Here is a 22,401-nt window from a genome sequence, read left to right on the forward strand (position 1 = left end):
GGTGTGGGGTGATATTTCATTGTGGTTTTGATTTGCTTTTCCCTAATGATTAAGGATGTTGAGCAACTTTTCATGTACCTGTTGGTCATTTGAATATCTTCTTTGGAAAAATGTCTATTCAGTTCCTTTGTCTGCTTTTAAATTAGATTTTTTGTTTGTTTGTTTATTTGCTTTTGTTTTGCTATTGAGTTGTATGAGCTCTTTATATATTTTGGATATTAACACCTTATCAGATGTGTATTTTGCAAGTATTTCCTCCCGTTCCAAAGGTTACTTTTCATTTTGCTGATCATTTCTTCAAATACATATTCATTTTCTAAAAAGATTTTTATTTATTTATTTGAGGGAGAGAGAGCATGCCTGCACCCATGCAGGTGAGCAGGGAGAATGGGCAAAGTGAGAAGGGGAGAGAATGTCAAGCAGACTCCATACTCAGCACAGAGACTGATGCGGGGCTCCATCTCACAACCCTGAGATCATGACCTGAGCTGAAATCAAGAGCTGGACACTTATGCAGCCATCCTTGCATATTCATTTTTAATGCATTAATAGTAAAATCATGGGTTGTATTTTCTTTTCCGCATTTTGTCTTATTATACTGCTCATATTCTTGTATTTTGATACAGGTTTCAGTTTATCTCCCCACCCCACACACACCCACTAGGATCATACATGTGCCTGTTAATGTTTTTCACTTTATTCACATGTAGTTCTAACTTATTTGTGTGTATGTGTATTCATAGTCTTACATATTGTGCTTTTATTTTTCTAGAATGATGTTCAGATATTGAACCAATGGAACAAAGTTTATCTGGATTTTTAATTTTCATGTATATATTATTTTACTTTCCCCAAAGCCATTAAAACTCACTTTCTTATAAGCACTGTATCAGAGCTACACTGCTTTTTGAAACTAGTTTTCTATACTAACTATGGTAATGAATACCACACAGAAACAATTGAAAAAGCAGCTGGAGGCATCTTCACATTCAGATGGGCTTGAACTCTTCTAATGAAAGTGATCATGGTAAAATATGCCTGTCAATTTCCTTGGCTCATGAGGAGGCTAAGAGGCTCTTTGTTTTCATGCCCTCTCTCTACCATGAGCCTAGAAGTGTAAGTTCTGCATTGCTCTTCTCACTCATATTTTTCTAGGGCTATGGCTTTAACTCAATAACCAAAAGGACTAGACAGAAAAGACAGAGAATCAAGGAACATATAAATAAAACCTGTGAAAGTAAGGATTTATATGGCTTAGTTCTAAAATAGTATCCAATTTACACAAATCCTCTCTCTCCCCTCCAATAAATCTAAAAAGCAGTTCCATTCTTTATTCATGGCTCTCAGAGAATATTAAAGAAAAATGTAATTCATGATCAATCCTGGCAACATTTTCTACCTCTTTTCTCTTTTATCTCCTTTCCTGCTCTGGAGAACCCCACATTCTTCACATTTGATCATTCCCCAAAATGTTTCATCAAATTCTCCCCTTATCCTGTCTTCCCCAGTTCCCACTCCCTCTGCCTCTTTTTCTTTCTTTTGGTTTTTTATTTTGTATATTATGTTTATTTATTTGCCAAGTCTTTACTCTTCTCCCTACCTATAATCATTGCTTACCCTTATTTAATGTTTAGTATGTTGCAGTCTCTTTTCTGTAAACTTGACTCTATTAACCCATTTAGTTCTCCAAACAACAATATAGGATAAATTCCATTAAAATCCCTAGTTAAAGTTATAGAGAAGTTGAGTAAATTGTCCAAGTTCCCACATCTGGTCAGCGGCAGATCCAGACCCTAAGCCAGGAAGTCTGGCACCAGGGCCCATGCAAATAACCAGTCTTTTCTGCTGTGTCCCTAGCCCACTCCTCCTCTCTGAAGGTTCCTCACAAAATACAGGATTCCTTATGATGATTCAGATAAGGGAAGATGTTAATAAATGTTATCCTGTCCCAGTCACATAAATAACTTAAGTGGCTGTGGATGAGATTGTTATGTGGTTTCCAGTGGTGGCCAGATGTAGATATATTTCATTCAGTTGGATTAGCTATCTTCCTAGTGTCAATATTCAAAACCCACTAAATTTGATCTCCACATTGAAAGACCTAGAATTTCAAAGGACAAATTCTATCATCCTGATACTCAAGGGAAATGCAATGTAGTGAGGGGGATAAAAGATTAACACTTTTGAAATAATTAAAGAACAAGAAGATGCGTATAAGCTTGTACTAATTATCCAATTACTCCTCCATAAAACTTACTGGCTTTCTACTCTTCCAGTCTTATTAATTCCTTATCCATTCTTATATTTCCAACATTACTTTAGTGTGAACTACTGAGAAATTCACATTATTCTTTTACTTATTTTTAAGCTATAAATTAAAAAAAATCTCTGAGGATCTCCTTTGCATGAGCATATATAGAAAATATACTTCAAAGGGGCAGTACATACATGTACTAGCAGTCCTCTAGATATATTCTGTTGTTTAAGAATATAATTCAAAGGAAAGAGATGAGAATTCTATTTATTAGTCACTAGTTTTCTGTTTTTGTTCATTTTTTTCCTCGAGTAAACCAAATCAGTGTTTGAGTTTCTTGATGATAAAATAGTTACCTAACTTGAAAGGTGCCTTATAAAATAAGAAATTGGTGACTGTAGATGCTAAATAGATGTTAAATATTACTATACTATAAAAAAATGGAAAAAGCAAATTAAGAAAATTGTGGACAACCAGCAACCTCAAAAATATTACCACTGTGATATGAAGCCAGGATAAGAATCTTCTGAAGCATCATACCTAAGTTTTGGATATGGTATAAAGCTAAGTTAAGAAGAAGAGAATTGTTAGCAGAGTTGTATCCAAAAAAAATGAGTATATATAAGATAATAGGAACAAATAAATGAAAATGGACAACAGACAAGTAGTATAAAGTAATACTGTTTCCTGACCATCCAAAGAGCCAAATGCAGGGACTGACTATTGCTGTGTTCCAGTGGCAATTTGAAGGAAAAATGCCTTTGGAAGCAATACAGTTACCAACAATACAAACAACCTATATAGGTTGTTACTTTGATCCTTAATAATCAAGTACCATCATAGATGGGTTTATGTGGATAATACAAGAGCCAATTTTGCTTATACTGTCCATCCTTGCCATTTGTGGAAGAGAATGGTTAAGGGGTACTCTAGGTCAAAAAAGGGTCACTGTTTATATGCTGTGCACTTTGAAAGCATATGATAAGTTTGGAAGAAACAAAGTGTTCATATCTATTTTTAGCAAGTATAATGTCAGTCCCCATGCTAAAGTTTTACGAATTTCTATAAACAGGTTTCACCCACTTTAATGAATCCTTTAATTTGATAAATGGGAAAGATAATTGGGAGCAAGATACACCTTTCTCTTTCATAAAAAATGAATTTCTATCTTGTTTTAAAAAATATAATTTATTTTTATAATTATATATGATTATTAAAAATCATAAAGTATTACCTACCTAATAAGAACCTACCAGGGAACAATTGGCACAATACAAATAAAACCTTTAATAAATGTTAGTTTTTCAATATATTATTAAATAATTACTACTCCTTAGTTTTCTCCCTTAGTATATTTTCTACTTTCCATTATGTAGTGCATATTTTATTTTTATTTTATCTTTGTTTTTATTATTGGCCATTCTATATTCTTCTGATAAGAATTCCATGAATTTGGGCACCTGGGTGGCTCAGTTGGTTAAGCGACTGCCTTCGGCTCAGGTCATGATCCTGGAGTTCCAGGATCAAGTCCCACATCGGGCTCCCGGGCTCAGTGGGGAGTCTGCTTCTCCCTCTGACCCTCCCTCCTCTCATGTGCTCTCTCTCTCTCTCATCTCTCTCTCAAATAAATAAATAAAATCTTTAAAAAAAAAAGAATTCCATGAATTTTTTATAAGTGAGACAATCAACTTCCTCACCAGATCCAGGGTAGAAGAGATCCATAAAAAGTAAGTAATAAATTCCATGCCCCATCTACTGTGATTGTTTGAGGATAGGCAATATGACTAAAAGCAAAGAAAATCAGAACAGTGATAGTTTGCCTTAGGCTTTTGCTAGAGTGGGAAAAGGGACTCATTGAATCTGAATCTGGGAGGATGTAGGGCTAAAGCTTTTCTGGTCCCCTTACTACCATCCAGGGACCACATATTTGAGCTGGAAGTCAACACAGATGAAGCAAAGCCAAAAATAGAGAACCTAGGTGATAGTGGGTATCTGAGGTCTGTGAACCAAGGTGCATTATTAGACTGTTCAGGCATATTAACTAATAACTTTGTTTTGTTTGAGCCAATTTTGACTATGTGTCCTTATATTTATAATCAAGGATTCTCCTCCCCACTGCCCTTTCATATAGTCTAGATGAGAGAACTATACCAGACCCTCCCTTTGTCCTATCCCCTATAGTTTGAGTCCTTTAGAGAAAGGATTTCCAAGAATGTGTAAGCCAAAAATATAGAAAAATATCTTTCCTATGCTTTGCCAGCTGAAAAGCTCTAGGAATTCAGATATTCCCTCACAAATAGTGAATGTATTAAGTGGTCTGGATCTCAAAACTAAGTAATAGAACAGAATACGTTGGCTTTGAAGTTATCCATTGTCATGCTTTCGGCAGGAAGAAAAAAATTCTTTGCTTCAGAAGAAATTTGCAAGCAGTTATGACTTACATGAATAAATAAGTCATTCTGTTATATTATAAAGTTCATTCTTTTTTTTAAGATTTTATTTATTTATTTGAGAGAGAGAGAATGAGAGAGAGAAAGCATGAGAGGGAAGAGGGTCAGAGGGAGAAGCAGACTCCCTGCTGAGCAGGAAGCCCGATGTGGGACTCGATCCCGGAACTCCAGGATCATGACCTGAGCCAAAGGCAGTTGCTCAACCAACTGAGCCACCCAGGCGCCCATGAAGTTCATTCTTTATATTAGGAAGGAAAGCAAAACTCCACAATAGAAAGTTCCAAGATACTCTGGTATTACCTTCTGATGTAGCTTTAAAACTGATTTGTGCATAGCTATATAACCTGAGACCATTATCAGGAATCAGCCAAATTCAAGTGACATTAGTGCTGCATTGCTAGCTTATTTATCTTGGAATCCTGACATCAAATGGTGAGACTGGGTCACAGCTGGTGTTGTTTGGAAAAACAGAAATAATAGACTTGGATTTGAGGCTGATGGAGGATGGGGTGAGTTAAAAACAGGGAAAGAAGAAGCTGAGGGGTGATAGCTGAGTTAGAAGTGTTCAGAATCTCAAGGGCAAGATCCAAGGGAGGAGAGACATAAAAAAAAAATAATCGGGAAACTGAGGTTTCTGGTCTACTGGAACAGACTGCTTCCTGTGGCAGAGCTTCAGTACTCTGGATAGCTCCCAAAGGCTCATAAATACTTGAACTACATCCAAGGCTTATTTCCCTAAGGCATTTTACCCTACAACTCAAGGAGCTGACCTGCCATTTCCCTTCAAGCAAAGTTTTCTGATCATTCAAGTGATAATAGTTTTGCTAAACTCAGTTTCTACAGTCTTGGAAAAAACTTCCAAGACTTTACATCTTGGCATCAAATCAAAGAGTCAAGAATTTGTCTCTTGGTCTTCTGGGTAGCATGTACCAGAATTATCCTACAGATATTATTTCACATACGTGAAAAGATAGTATATACAAGAATATTCTTTGGAAGATTGTTTGAAATATAAAAATGCCAGAAACAATGCATATTCGTCTATACAGCAATAAATTGTAGTGTATCTATATAAAAAAAAATATAATAATGAATACAATGCATATACATAGGCATACACTGATATAGGATAATTCCCAAAATATACTATTAAGATAATTTTTAAAATGGAAGACATAAAAGACAAGTTTGTTGCAAAATAATGTAAGCACTCTATTTCCATCTATGGAAAAAAATAGATTAAATACACTTGTATATACAAAAAAAAAAATTCCTAGAAGATTACGCACAACTGGTAATAGCTTTTAGGAAGAAAGTCTATGGACCTGTTAGAATTTTTTACCATCTGCATATGTTTTTTTCAATAAAAATGCTGTCCATAAGTATATTTTTAGAGTTAATTTAAAAGAATAGTTATAGCCCTAACTATCACGCTCCTTTGTGTAGATATGAGCTACTTCCATTAATAGATCTAGCAAGCTCCCTCCTCCTATAGGTATACTTATACTTAGGTATGTAAGTATACAAAGTTTCCTGTGGTATGCCACTATTTTTCAGTTTCTTTGTCTAAAACTTAAAAAACAAAATATGTTGACTCATAGACAACAGAGCAAATATTCAATTGTTGGGAAGTCCAATTCTATTCAAAATTCTATTTGTGATTTTTCAACATGATTAAAGTAACAATTTCTAGCAGATCACATAAACCTTCAGAGAAGCAATAGTGTAAGAACAAAAGTCACAGACATTTGTTCTAGAACAGTTCATTCTGTGCTGAACATGGTTAAGGACTTCCTTCCGTAGAAATCAGCTGCCAACAATTTCTCAGAATTTCATCCCACTCCAGAGCACATGATGATTTCAGAATGAATCAGTGTCTCGGAAACCTAAAAGCTTCTGAAAAAGAAATCTCATATGTAGCCTGGGGAGGAAGGGTGGGACAGGAACTTAGATCATGTACCTATAACCAAGAAAAAGGACTTTATCTTTAAGCATCACTTATAATGAACAGGGGGAATTCATACCTAAGAGGCCTTTTAACTACAATAAGGTCCAGGTAAGACATGTTCTTCAGATCTAGGTTTGAAAACAAGTTGTGAGTGACAAACTTTTACTTATAGAAAATTTAAATTTAAAAGGGAGGTATTTACTGATCTGTGAAAAGCAAGCAGTGTTTCCTATTTCTTGCTACACATGTGGGGAAAATTGTGATTTATGCAATAAAGAACTGCAAAGATAAATTCCATTTCCTGAACTCAGGGAGCAGACGTTCTAATGGAAGAATTGAGTCAAGAAGTACAAGACAGACTCAGATAAGAGCTACATTAAAATATTCAAACCTGCCGTAGGAAGACATATGGCAGTATGCTAATAGTATTTATCTCTGGTGGGATCATGTTTTATCTACACTTAAGTATATAATATTATATGTACTTCTTTATATTTTCTAGGATTCCCATTAAAATCGTGTATTACTTTTAGGGAAAAATTAAATGTCTATTATTAAAGACTATAATAGTCCAAAATGGTAATTTAGTTATAAGTAAAACAGAACTCACAAATATAATATGAACTACAAATTATAGTAAACATACCTGGGATTATTATATCCCTTTGGTTTTAAACAAGAGCACACATTTAAATTAAACTGTATAATACGTATCATTACTTAGCTTTCAGGGTACAGGATAACCACACTTTTCTACAAAGCTTTGCCCCTTAATGATTACTTAGTCTCTCCTCTGAGTTCCCACAGTACTTGTTAGCTTTACCAACTATTTGCTTTTTTTAAAAGATTGATTGATTGATTGATTTGAGAGAGAGAGATGGAGCGCACACGAACTCAGGAGCTCAGGAGCACAGAGGGAGAGGGAGAAGCAGACTCCCCGCTGAGCAGAGAGCCTGAGCCAGGGCTTGATCCCAGGACCCTGAGATCATGACCTGAGCCGAAGGCAGAGCTTCACAGAATGAGCCATCCAGGTGTCTCAACCACTGGGTATTTTATTATACCTATTTGTGTGTGTGTGTGTGTGTGTGTGTGTGTGTGTAGTCTTTCCAATGATACAGTATGTTGCTTGAGGATAATGACCAAATATTATAAGTGTATGTAGCCTCTAAATGCCAGCCCAATATTTTGATCATTGTAAAATGTTAAGTAAATATTCATTGGTTAATTACATAACCTAATTAATTGATAAAGTTGTATAATTATAGAGTTAAGTGACCTAACAACATAAGGTTAATGTGACATTAACAAGAAATTTATTGACTAATGAGTAAAATGGATATCTCACCTCCCTTGTCCCTCTGAATATATTGTTAGATAGCTAGATATGCTGGAGGGCACACTAGGGCTTATTTTTTGGCTCTAAAATACCAGATATTAAAATTCAGCATTGTAACAGATAGAACCACTTAGTCCTGGGGTCATAAGAAAATCTTTTCTCAACCTTCCCAGCTGGACGAATGGTGGCATTTGGTGTGTCAGAATCATCTGACTTTTCTCTAACTTATTCCACAGGTGTGTTCGTCCACCTGTATCTGTAGTAGTTCTTTGAGGAAATAATGATGGAATGATCTGTATCCATCTTTGCTTCTTTCCTTCTAGGTTCAAAAATAAAAGTATCCAAATGTTATCAAAAACAAGATCTTCTATCTGGGTTTTCTATCCCAACCTTTTTAGAAACCAGTTCTTTTAAGTACATCTCTCTTTAATCATTCTGCCATTGCCTCCTTTTCTTTGAACTTCACACATGCACAGATTTTCCTTTTTTTTTTTTTAAATAATTTGACCTTGCTAATAGGGGCCCTACCTTGCTGCATTAATTTAAATCTTTCTTTGCCTGCATGTCTTTACTCTTTGTCCTCCATTTTGATACCGTTTTTTCCTTATCTCCCTTTTACCTGCAAAGTCACTTAACACAGTTGTATAAGTTTATATGATTAGTACCCCAGAAATGTTCAGGGCACAACCGGCATAAATGCATGTGGTGGTCTTGTTGACTTCACACCACTTGCCCTTGTCCCCCTCTTTCCTCCCCATCTCACCACGTTTCAAATAATACTGTGTGCCGCTCACAGATTAATTTTCCTAAAATATCATTCAAACATTTCCCAGATAGGATGAGATCTACATGCCTATGTGGTGGTTTCAGTTTCCACAACTGTCTTTCCTACTTCATTCCTACTTTTGCACAGAGATCTTCCACTACAGCCCCATCTATCTCTGAAACAGACTTTCCACATCATCACTTTCTCACTGAGCATGTGCCATCCCCCTGTATAGAACATCCCATTCCCATCTCCACCTATGTAATCCTACATATAGTTCAAAGGCCAGTTTGACTCTTGCATCTCTATAAAACTTTAATGACTACCCGAAGTCACAAGGATTTCTCTACCCCCTCTCTGATGCTGATTCTATTTATCACTATCCGACATGTATATGCTGACTTTCCATTGTATTTATTTGTGAATGTATACATATGCTCTGTCTTTCCATTTAGCTTAAACCTCTAAAGTCAGAGACTAGGTGTTTATAATTCTTTGTATCTTCCAAATTGACCAGCACAACATTTCACATAGAGTGATATACTTGGTAAAAGCTGATGATACAACATGATTTTCTGTAATCGGTAGGTTTTTATAATATGCCTACCATGCAACCTTGTTTTGGCATTTGTCATAAATACATGACAGTTTATTTCACAGGAGAAGCTTTCTTGTTGGTTTTGTGTTGCATGTAGATAAGTGTACACACACACACTCACCCTCCAAGTTACATGGTTACAGCAACATTCCCAAAGCTGACATTCTGCATATGTAGCTGTAGAACTACTACTATTACAAGTAACAACAATAAAAAATAATTCGGAAATATGCTTCACCTTATCTTCCTCCTACAGAATCACACTGCACATCAAGTTTCTGAAAAGTCCCTTAGGAAAGTAGCAGGCTGGGGTTTATACATTATGTTAATTAAAATAAAATCACCATGTTTGGGAGAATTCATTTCAGAGGTTGTCTTCTCAAATGTTAGTATTTTCCAAAGAAATCTCTTCAACAATTTATCAGGGATTGGAGTTGAGTGGAAAAATAAAACATGACACAATTCAAAAGGAATAACAGGAATATTTGTAATTATTTGATGGAAAGAAAGGGAAATCTATGAATCCACCATAAATTTTTCTTTTGAATGAAATTGATTTAATTACTACTATTCTAATTCAGTTAGAAAGCTCATATAAACAGAATATTTTGTAAACTTTATATATAATTACCCAAGAAATTGACTGAATCTCAGAACAATACTGGATTCATAAACCTTGGGCTAAAAAATCAAGAGCGTGAATTGCCACTTTAATTTGGTGACCAAATATCAGGTGCTTTTCTCAACAAAAAGCGTGGCAGAGAATCACAGAACAAAATCCATTAAGTCAGATAAGGCTACTAAAGGCTCATAAGTTTCAGAATGAAGGTATGTTCTCTACCTAACACAGGGCAGAGTAGAAGAGCTTTTGGCTGCAACGTGGTTTTCAAGTACTGATTAAAACATATGGTTATAGAAAAACAAATGTTTTTGGCTTAACTCATAATAAATTTTCAGCAGAGTTTAAATTATCTAGCACCAAGTAACTGTATTTTTGGAGTACTATAAAATGGTTTAGCAGAAAGATGGCAAGATTTTTTTAGTTAAACACGTGAGTAGCTCTGCTACCAATCAGATATGTGACCAGAAGCAAGTTACTCAATCTTTCTGAGTCTCAGTTATCTCTTCTATAAAACTGAAGATAACACACTCTCAGCACGTGGAGGCCTAGAAAAAAGTATTAGTTTTTCTCTTTGCCCCTTCCTTTGTCTTTTTATCTCCCTACGGCCCAAAGGTACACCAGATACTGAAATACTTCATGTTACCCAAGAAAAAATTAACTAATTTTGTATGTTTTATATTCTTACTAGAAATTAATTTTAAGGGGTTCTAGCTATGTTGACGGTATCAGTGAAATGTATCAGTTAAGAAGGGATATTTATCTAATTAGATCACTTTCTTTTCTATTCAACATAGACAAATAAATATTTATACTAATATGAAAACATTTCAGGGAAGAAATTGAAACTAGGTAATGACATAGGCAAAGAGAAAAACACAATGCAATCAGAAAAGGTGGCATGAAGATGAAAAATTTAATTTTGAGTAATATTAATAGTCTTTACGGTTTGAAAAATGTTTTATTTATTCAGTGAATGAATTTCTGAATGTCCACTGTGCATCAGCCTTTTCGCCTAGGTGCTCAGAATAAAATGATGAATAAGACCTGAGCCATTTACCTCAATCTTACAGATTAATAAAGAATTGACATATTATTTAAAAATTCCCTTTTAAAGTTCAAGTGCAACAACATAATGATTTGCAAGTTATCACAGAATGAGCATGGTGATGTTGCACAGAAGATTGCAAAGTACTGTTTACAACTATCCTTTAAAGCTGGAAAGGAGGTAATAATGCATGCATCATCACCGTTTCAGAAATGAGGACAGTCAGAGTTCAGTGACTTGCAAAAAAGCTTAAACCAGTCCTCAAAATCAAGTGTAACAATTCCTAAAGCATTGCTTTTCCCAGGATGATCAAGTATTCAATCCAATCTATCGGCACCATAGTCTTTCCATTTACACCTATGGCTTTAAAATAATTTTCCATCCAGCAATGTCAAGAGGCAGCACTACCATATTACTCCTGGACTCAGTGATAAGGAAGATGATAGAATTATCACATGAAATACCAAAAAAACATTATAAATAAGTTCACTATAATGGAATGAATGTTTGCCTTATTTCAATTTTATGCAGAAGTTCTGCCAGAGAAATCGGATTACAGAATATTTAACTGCTCTATTCTTTAGTAATGCAGTCTTGGTGATGGCATGCTGGCCAGGTAGAGTAAGTGGTCCAAAGATCCCCTTTCATCAGAATAACAATGTGAAATACTATGGTTTCAAATGTACTGAATTGACTGCTATTCTTGACCTGCAGTACTGAGTTTTTTCTTAACACAGAATTCCTGTTATTGTCCTTCAATCAACACCTGGGTTTGAACATTAGCCATCCAAGTACAGCTATATCTCAGTGGACTTTCACAAGCACTCCCTTTAAAGTTAAAATTCAATGTTAGTTTTTACCAAACTAAAGGCATGTTTTCCCACTTTGGAAATACTGTTTGGTGAAACAGTAAATTCAAAACCTAAGATGCTGTATAGTTTTCCCAAAATTTAATAGAGTTTCCTCATTCCCCATGGATTTTTCTTTCTATTCTATGAATATCATTTCTGTTCTCTTTTCATTTGAATTACTCTTATAAGAAAGCATAGGGAACAAAAGTAAAATAAGAATGTGATGTATTTATGACACTTCTTAGGTTATTCTAACATGCCTATACATGAAACAGAATTTTTGTTTTCTTTCCAAATGTAAGCTATGATTTTTTAAGGTTGAATTTCTGAACCATAAAAGTTTTTTTTAAAGATTTTATTTATTTATTTTTAAGAAAGAGACAGTACACAAGCTGGGGGCGGGAGAGAGATAAGCAGACTCTGTACTGAGCACAGAGCCCAACACAGGGCTTGAGCCCATGACCCTGAGATTGTGACCTGATATCAGGACCCTGAGATCATTACCTGAGCTGAAATCAAGAGTCAGATGCTTAACCGGCTGAGACACCCAGGCGCCCCCTAGGCCATAGAAGTTTTTAAACAAAAAATATGGTTGTTTGGGTGGTGTCTCTAACTTTTTGAACTTGCCCTAACATAAATGATATATGCCCCCCTTCAAGTTATAATTTATCTGCATAGTCAAAACAGACAAGATAGACCAATCTGAGGATAATTTCTTCCTTTGGCAATTCTCTTGAAATATAAAGTTCTTATTTGGTCAGTGTATAGATTCAGAGAACCATTTAAGTACCATATCAAGATACGCAATTGCAAAGATTCTTGTTATCAATTAGAATAGGTTATACATTCACTTGAACTACTTCTTTCCTTCAACCATTGACTTTATAAAATAAAAACTCTTCAATAATTTATAACATTGTTATGAGCTTATTCATATTCAGGGAGAAATCTTATTTCATAAATATATGCCCCTATTTTATCAAATATTTGAGACTTTGAGAACATAATATTTTACATACCTATATACCATTACCATTTACATTTGCAGTTAAAGACATTACTGAGATAGAAAATACAATCTATTTACCTATCTGTATATGATCCCAATTCAGAAGAAAGATGCACAAATTCTTGAAGACACTTAACCACCTAGGTGTCTAGCTACAATGTCGGCTTTGGGAAATGGTCACATTTGAGTCCTCAAATTCTCCTCTTCCTTCTTCTAGCTTCTTAGAAGCAAAAGGTTCTTGCTTGCTGAGCTATTTCTAGAAGTCTCGTAGAAGAAAAAGGGAAAATTCAGAGAAATGCAAGAAACCAGATAGGCTAGGTAGAAACAGATAATCAATAACTGAGTGGGGTGGAGAGGGAGAAAAGAAGCAAACACCTCTCTCAGGGAAATACTTTGTGATTAAGAATAGAGAAAGAGAGCACCTTTCAGGATCAACTCTCATGTTTGTGAGGGATTTTGGTAGAAACTAGTGATAGGAAGAGGTATTTTAAAGATTATGCATTAATAATGTTTTCTTTTTAGAATTTCCTCTGGAGTAATGTTTATCAAACATGCTGTTGATATTAAAAGTTCTTAAATGGGGGCACCTGGGTGGCTCAGATGATTAAGCAGCTGCCTTTGGCTCAGGTCATGATCCCAGGGTCCTGGGATCGAGCCCTGCATGGGGCTCCCTGCTTGGCGGGGAGCCTCCTTCTCCCTCTCCTTTTAATGCTCCCCCTGCTTGTGCTCTCTCACTCTCTCTGTCAAATAAATAAATAAAATCTTTAAAAATAAATGAATAAAAATAAAAATAAAAGTTCTTAAATGTGCAGGACTGTCCTATATATTGCAGGATGTTTAGCATCTCTGGTCCCCCTTACTAAATGCCAGAAATGCTCCTCCCTCATCATAGTAACGCCAAACATTTCCACATATTTGCAAATGTCTCCAAGAGACACAACTGCTACTGACCAAGAAATATAGCTCTGGAAAAGATGTGTGTGTCGGGGGGGAGTGTGTAAGTGCATGTGTGTAATGTAATTCTCACATGTACTGTATTTGGAGCAGCTGCATAGCAGGTGTATTGTTTTACATGCATAAGAAAGTGGACCTTAAAATGAAAAGAAAGAAGTGTGTTTCTTTTTTTTTTTCAAAGATTTTATTTATTTATTTGACAAAGAGATAGAGCCAGAGAGCACAAGTAGAGGGAATGACAGAGGGAGAGGGAGAAGCAGACTCCCCACTGAGCAGGGAGCCTGATGCGGGGCTCAATCCCAGGACCCTGGAATCACGACCTGAGCCGAAGGTAGATGCTTAACCATCTGAGCCACCCAGGCGCCCCAAGAAGTGTGGTTTCTAATAGAAAATAAGTGATGTGAAAGGCAAGCCAGGAAAAATCAAGAAAGGAAGCCAACATTTCTTGACTGCTTACCTAAAATGATGAGTCAGTGACAGAACCAGCATCTAAACCCAGGTTGATAGGATTCCAAAGCCCATGATTTATTGTGTGTTGAAAGGAGAACTCCGATGTGGTTTTAAAAAAAATAACGAATACTTTAGAAAACATAAGTACAAATGAAAGAATAATTTTTTCCCCCTAGGATTAAACGGCATCCACACCTCATACAAATCGTCCTCGTACTCCCAATCTAGTAGTGCTATGGACCATGCCCTCTGTCAACAGATGTGGGCAGATTTTGAAGATAAAAGCTAAGAAATGTCACATGAACATTCTCAAAAAGGCTTAGAGAAAACGACAGGAAAAGAACAAATCTATGTCCTAAGGAAAATTCTTGATCTCTTGACTTTCTTGGGCTAAGGGCCAGAAGCATTAGTGGAAATGTATTATCATAAATTCAACCAAAAATTTTTTTATATATTATTCATTTCAATGTTGCTTTGGAAAGAGATGCTTTTACTGATGTTACTTCTGAGTATTAAGTGAAAATCATCTCCTGCTTAAAACAGTCTTCAGATGGAAATTTCTGAGCATGACTTAATTCCCTTCTTTAACTTTCCCACTGGCAAGGAGGAAATCCAAGCCCTGGCCAGAACAACTTGGGTGTGACTAGTGCCCAGCAGTCAGCCTGCAGGACTAGAAGTGATCGAAATAGCAGAGGCAAACTGGGCCCTGTAGCCCCTACGAGCTCTTTAACATTACAGAGGAAATGTAAAGGAATTCTCAAAGCCTCAGGATAATTATCTCAAAAAGACTTCATATGCAGAGGTTTCAGTTTTATAAGATTACTATCCTTCCCATTGTAAGCATTGCCAATTCAATGGACCACAAAGATCAAGTTTTTCCTTTAAGCCTTATCTTGGAAATTCATTTCAATTATTCTTGCTGAAAGAATACACTGAAAACTGAAAATAAAGAATCAAACTGTGTCAGGAAAAGCCCCTTTTCCTCTAAAAATTTCCAAATTACAAGTAATAGTGATAGAAGTAATAACACTGGCAAAGTAGTCCTTTCTGTAAGAAATAAGTTGGCTCTGGGTCTCAGAATCCCTTTATACCTTAATTATATATACCTATGATTATGTGTGCGTGGAGGAAAAGAGAGACAAAGCTTATTTTAATGGATTTTGATCCTTTGGACTCTTCTTTCTATACTGCAAACATGTCCTTTAGTTTTAGAGATTAGGTCTACATAATTCACTCAAGCAACAAAAACAGGAAATGCATCTAAAAAATGTCAGATTTGTTCCCTTTAGCTGATTATAACCAGACAATAGACTAATCTTTCTTATGCTGTATAATCACCATTTCTGTGATACCTACTGAGGAAAAACTGTTTCAGTTGTGAATATTCCTGTGGTACTTTTTTCTTTTTCTAGACATAATTTGAAAGAAGTCTCAAGGGTTGGTTTTCCTTTGATTAGTAAACTCAACACTCAAACCTCCAAATAGTAAGTACGGTTAAAGGGCCGAGAGGCAGGTACTAGTGTCCATTGGAAAACACTTGCAGAGGTTAGAAGGATTTCAATAAAGAATTTGAGACTTTTTTCTCTTTTTATCATTTACTTTAGTCCACATAGAAGCTGCAAGTTGAAAATAAAGTGGGTGTTAAGAAAGAAGATTCTGGGGCTCCTGGGTGGCTCAGTTGGTTAAGCGTCCAACTCTTGGTTTCGGCTCAGGGCATGACCGCATGGGTCCTGAGACTGTGCCCTGTGTTGGGCTCTGCACTCAACAGGGAGTCTGCTTGAGGATTCTTTCCCTCCGTCTCCCCAGGCCCCATGCTTGCTCTTTCTTTCTAAAATAAATAAATCTTTAAAGAAAAAAAGAAGAAGGTTCTATTTGAAATTACTTTAGAAACTTTCTGCCTTCATTTGGTGGGACTGTGAATGATGAAAACCACAGTTCTGAAATATGCATCATAGCACAGGCTCACCCCAAATAGTTCACCAAGGCTTCCTCAGTTATGAAACCTAGCCTTTAGGTCTCTTATTTAAGTATTTCATTTGACTGATCAGTGGTCTCTTTGTTCCTTATTAAAGTATCCCTTTGGAACAAAGATTATCTTGTCAAAATATATCCCAAATAAGCCATGAAAGACAACCTCTTTTGTGGCAATGACCTGATAAAAAAAAATATCTCCCAAGGACAGTTCATTCTGTGTAAATTATTCTTCATTCCATTATGAAGTTAGAAATCAATTTCTAGTCACTTATGAAGTCCTGAAATAGGTCACTTGCTGTAAGTTCCCTCACCTGTCATGTTATAGTAGCAAAAAGCACATACTCACATTAATGGTTTTAACAAGCAAAAGAAATGTCAGCAGCAATAGTGCAATAAGCCTAGGACACTACACATTAACATGGTCCTAGTCATCATTTAATATTTATTAAGTATCTAATGGATACTTGGCTCTAAAATAAGCACTACGGAGATTTTAGAGAATATAGAAAGGATATACTTATTGTTGTCTGGGAATCTCTTACCTGAAAAGACCCAATACAAGCACATAGTATCCAATAAGATCATGTCACCACCCTTGATTCAGTCAAATAGTGAAGTGATAATAAGTAATAGAAAAATGGAAGTGATATAATCATAAAAAGAATGAGAAGAGAATTTAGAAATAATCTGGTTTAATTCCTCTCATTTTACTAGTGAAGAAACTAAAGTCCAGAAAGTAAATGATTTGCCTCATCATGCTCAATTGGAGGTTCAGACCTGAAATCTAGGTCCTCATTATCTAAATGAGGTTCAGTGCACGTATGGCATCTCGGTTAGTTTCCATTGTGGCTCCTTTAAATCCCTGGGTATGGGTAGGCCTATGAATCTTCCCCTACACATACATGCCCTGCATAAAGTACAGAAAAAGGAACAGAATAACCACAGTAAACCCTCCCAATACCAAATATATATATATATATATATATATATGGAATAGTGAGCACAGAGTAGTCACTGGTTCGTTGCAATTTTGAACTCTTTTGGGGCAGAATCTGGTTCCCAAGAAATGATTCTCCGAGGCTTTTGGTTCCCCACTCTAAGTTATCCTTCCTTTTCCGTAAGAAATTACTCTTTGTGTAGCTAGATAGATTTTCCAGCCTTTTCCTGCCTACAGAAAATTAGGGCACTTGCTATAAGGAGCCTTACATTTCAGAAGGGGTCATCATTAATGATGACTTTGGACTATTAAAGAAAAGCTGTAAAGCAATGGAAATATGTCAGACAAGATAGGACATTTAGTGGGGATTGGAGAAGTAGAGTTAAATTTGATCATTTCCGTTTAAAAAAAGGGGTACACACTTGAAATGAGTACCATGAACATGGCTTTTTGGTGGAAGTCATTCAAACTAAATTAACTTGAAAGACAAAAATAATACTTTAAAAAATATCTTTTCCTTGGTGGCTCATTCGGTTAAGTGGCTGCCTTCGGCTCAGGTCATGATCCCAGGGTCCTGAGATTGAGCCCCGCATCTGGCTCCCTGCTCAGCAGAGAGCCCGCTTCTTCCTCTCCCTCTGCCTGCCACTCTGCCTACTTGTGCTCGCTCTCTATCTCTCTGTCAAATAAATAAATAAAAATCTTTAAAAAAATAAATAAATAAAAAATAAAAAATATGTTTCTCAAGAAAATTGAAATTATTATTAAAAATGTATTTTTTGTTTTTAATCATGAAAATCCATAATTATTAGGGATAAACATTCAACATTTAAGTAATAATCATCTCTAATAAATAGAAAAAAATATGCTACATATTTTTTCCTTCTGACTTTCTCTAAGATTTCATTATCAATACCCAATCAACACAGAACTTAATACGGGAGAGAGCTAAAGGAACACATGGTTAACAGAAAGTCTTTTCTGGAAGAACTAAACTGTTACCTAACTTGAAGGGAAAGTACTTTGGAAGGCAAGGTAGCAACTTCTGTTAGATGAAATACAAAAATAAGTAACACTAATAAATACCCTCTCTCCTGAAGTTTTGTGGCCTTTTCATTTGTTCCAGAGACTGGGACACAAGAGGAATTAAAATGTCTTTGACAAGATATATGAATTGACTATTTTTCCTTCCTTTTATATTCATAACCTAACAATTTTTATAATTAGTCTGTGAATGCCTCACTTACTAATAAATTTTAAGCTTATGTGAAAGGATTCATTTGTGTGGTATATAATCTTTATTTTTAAGATGCAATTTATCAACTTAAGCTAATTAAACTCACGGTTGTCATGCTTCCTATGCTTCTTGGAATTCAAATTAAAAGTTTGATATCATATCTTTAATAGGTAATGAACATTTTGTGACATTTGTTTCTTCTAATTAGTCTATTAAATATTGTGTAAGAATTGCCTGTCGATTGGAGTATTCTCCTTGCTTTAGCAGAATTAACTTTGACCATTATTTCAACTAGCCAACGATTTTTTAGTTCAAAAAGTCACATCAAAAATTATCTATGTCCACTGTTCTATTCTTTTGCTACTTTTAATTTTTCATTGGTAGAGTCCATCTAACAGCCTATAACAGTAGTTAGACACAATTCACATACACACATGCACACACACACACACACACACACACACACACACACACACTCTCTCTCTCTCCCCAAACTGTGCTCTCAGGACAAGCTGTTAAGTATATGTAATTGACAAAAATCTCCCACTGACATAACTACTCTTTAAGGTTTTTAATGTAGACTAAGATAGTCACAGAATGTTTCACAAGAAAGGATTCTTAAGGAATGCATAGAAAATAGGTCAATAGAAAGGAGGAGGAAGAACACTTAGACTCAGGAGTGTAAAGTAGAAGGAAAATATCTCTACCATGTGAACAGGTTATAACCACATGCTAGTGAATTAAAAGGAATGAGAGTGAGGGAATAGGAAAGTCTTTTTCTTACTCCTGATATTTCCACCCTACACTTAGGATTGCTCCTTTGGCCCAGAACATAGTTTGACTTAAAAGATATCCTGAATACAAGCATAATTATGAAAATATTGATAACTTCTCATGAAAAAAATCCTCAATGAACTTTTCTAAGTCAATTAACTATTTTGATCATTATTCTTACAGCAGTTATTTTTTTCTTTTTAAAAATATTTTAACTGGAACCATTAATTTTTTTAAGTTTCCTGGGAAAATTTGATGAGGCATTTTTTATCTGTACCAGACTTATAGATTATGGCTTTATCATTATGACTTTTGTTCATTGGTTAAATGAAAAAAGTGACCAATTTTTTGAGAAAGGTAGAGAAGAGAAACAAAGGGACGAGGTGATGGAAAGGAGGAGAGGGAAAAGGGCGTGGGAGAATAAGACAGAAAGAGAGCGATCTAGAAAGAGAAACATAACAAGAGAAATGAGAGACAGAAAGGTTATTGTGATTTTGTCTTATGGCCCATTAGGCCCAGAAATGTATGGCAGAGTAAAATATAATAGTAAGTTCAAAACAATAGGGCGCCTGGGTGGCTCAGTCGTTAAGCGTCTGCCTTCAGCTCAGGTCATGATCCCAGGGTCCTGGGTTCGAGCCCCACATCGGGCTCCCTGCTCAGCGGGAAGCCTGCTTCTCCCTCTCCCACTCCGCCTGCTTGCGTTCCCTCTCTCGCTGTGTCTCTCTCTGTCAGCTGGATGAATGGAATCTTTAAAAAAAAAAACAAAACAATAGGACTGAAATGTCCTTTTATGTAGCTAACCACAAAATTCATATATGCCACATAAGTTTGAGAATATAGATTGTGGTAGACCTAAATATAGCAGATAATGAATTTGTATTTTATGCTGTTGGCCAATGTTTTGCCCAAAGATATTCCATAGAGACTTAACAATCCATAAAAAAAGGTTTATTTATGTAAGTTTGGGAAATACTGCGTATGGTATCCCCCTTTGAAAGCATTGACATATAAGCATATTAACGTCTCTAGGGAATGCTGAAATACTGCGTATGGTATCCCCCTTTGAAAGCATTGACATATAAGCATATTAACGTCTCTAGGGAATGCTGAGAAAATACAGTTGGTGAGAATTTGTTAAATCATTTTTTACCAATCTTAAAGACAAAATACTTGTGTGTGTGTGTGTGTGTGTGTGTGTAAGTAAAACTCTATTTCATCTTGTAAAATATACTAAGAGAATATAGGCCATGGTGAGTCACAGCTGACTGTTTAGGCTGAGAAAGTCAACAGAGGCATAGAGTTTAGGAAGATAAAATCTCAAGGTGATGTACTAGATGATGAAGCAGACTATGACTGGAAAACAGGAAGGCCAATTAATAGGCTATAATGATAATGAAGGGGAGAGACGACGTCTTAGGTTGGTCTGGGGATAGCTGGAATATAAAGATATAAGTAAATTTAAGAGAATTGTATCACAGATGTTCGTTATTACCAGGCCAACAGCCCCTTCTGATGTGGTCACCTTTTATACCATGTCACTCCACAGCTTAAGTGAAGCAGGGTGGGACTCTGATCCAAGGTAACTCATCCACAGCTAGTTGGCAAATACGACTTCTATGGTGTGGCTTAAAAACAGAAGTTAGACCAGATTTCCCTTTCAAGAGTTTGAAATTGTGAAAAAGAGGGACTGAGACTTTTAGCAGATAGAAAACAGATGGGTGTGTGTGGAGAGAGAGAGAAAGAAAGAGAGAGAGATACTTAGTATACACAATGCTTACTTCTTATGTTAAATTTATATGCTGATTTAGATCCCAAATCCAGATTAAGGCCTGTCTTATATGAAATAGCAACAGCATTGATGTTATCATTTTCAGTGTGTCCTGTTGAAATACTGATCTTCGTGTTTGGTTTTTCACACTTTTGTGTATGAGATCTTTTGACCAGTGAGTCAGAGGTACCCATATTTCCTCAAAGAAAGGTATGATTTTTTACAATAAGAATGAAAATGGCAAGAAATAGTCAATGTAGAAGAGATGCCTGGAGAAAGCAGGGTGTAGACTTTATGCTGTAACATTTGAACAGAATAAAGAATAATGAAGAAACAGACCACCTCACATGCATACACACACCCAGAGAATACAAGTTTATCTGGGTGAGGGAGGAAGGCAGAAGGAAATAGGAAAGAGGAGCTGTGTGGGACATACCTTATAGCAAGTCAGGGAGTGAGAGAGGGGTAGACCAGGGGCATATGAATAATCTTGGGGAGAGAAGTAAAGTAGTGTCCTCATGGACCACCCATCACCTTTAGTGGCCAGCAGCAGAGTCTTATGGAAGACGAGTCAATACATAGAGACTACTCATCATCTGGGCAGAGCAGGATGTCTCTGGTGGTGGTGTGGGTACAGATGCCTAACCTTTGCCCATGGAACTTCTAGCTTAAATAGTCATACCAATGACCCAAGAATTTGCTAGACCCCATCTGGAATGACATTCATGGGCCTCCTGAATTGGCAGATGAGGGTCTTCAACACAGAGAGATACTAATTGTGAAAAAGGAGAGCCTCGGCATTGATAATTGGGTAGGACTTGAAAGTGGTATATCCTATCTCTGTTAAACATTAAACTTTATAGCTTTTCTATAAAAGTTTTATTTTGAAATTGCATTACTTTTATGAACCTAAGTATAAAGGTCAAATTGAACATAGTTTTGTTGTCTCCATGTGCTTAAGCTAATCAGAATAGAAATAAAATTGCACAAAACAAAATCTAACTTTATTTAATAATAGTGCATTGCTTTGTTTATTCCCAAAACCCTCTGGATCTGAGTACCACCCATGCAGAAGAAATTAAAAACTAAATGAAAATATTCTACATTCCATACCTAGCAATTTAATTTTTAAGGCTTTATAACCTAAAATCGATTGTTATTTTTATATTTTAGCTTAGAATGAGTTTTCCAGCAAAGATCCCAGTAACATTATATCTGATATTTATAATCTCAATTCTTTTTTTGTTTTCTATGCTGTCTCTATATGAGTTCTTGTTAACATTCCCTTCATCTGAGTTCTCTCTCTGTTCTTGATACTGATGCTTGCTGGGGGCTATATGTCTAAACTCCAGGGCATAATTCTACTTTCTAAAATGCAGTTCTCCACTCAGATATTGGTTTTGTCTTTTTGTTGATTTTTTTATATATTTA

This window comes from Eumetopias jubatus, unplaced genomic scaffold (assembly GCF_037043125.1).
Source record: "Eumetopias jubatus isolate StellerSeaLion01/CBP00866 unplaced genomic scaffold, mEumJub1_p1.0 scaffold_5, whole genome shotgun sequence".
Classification (NCBI taxonomy): Eukaryota; Metazoa; Chordata; class Mammalia; order Carnivora; family Otariidae; genus Eumetopias; species Eumetopias jubatus.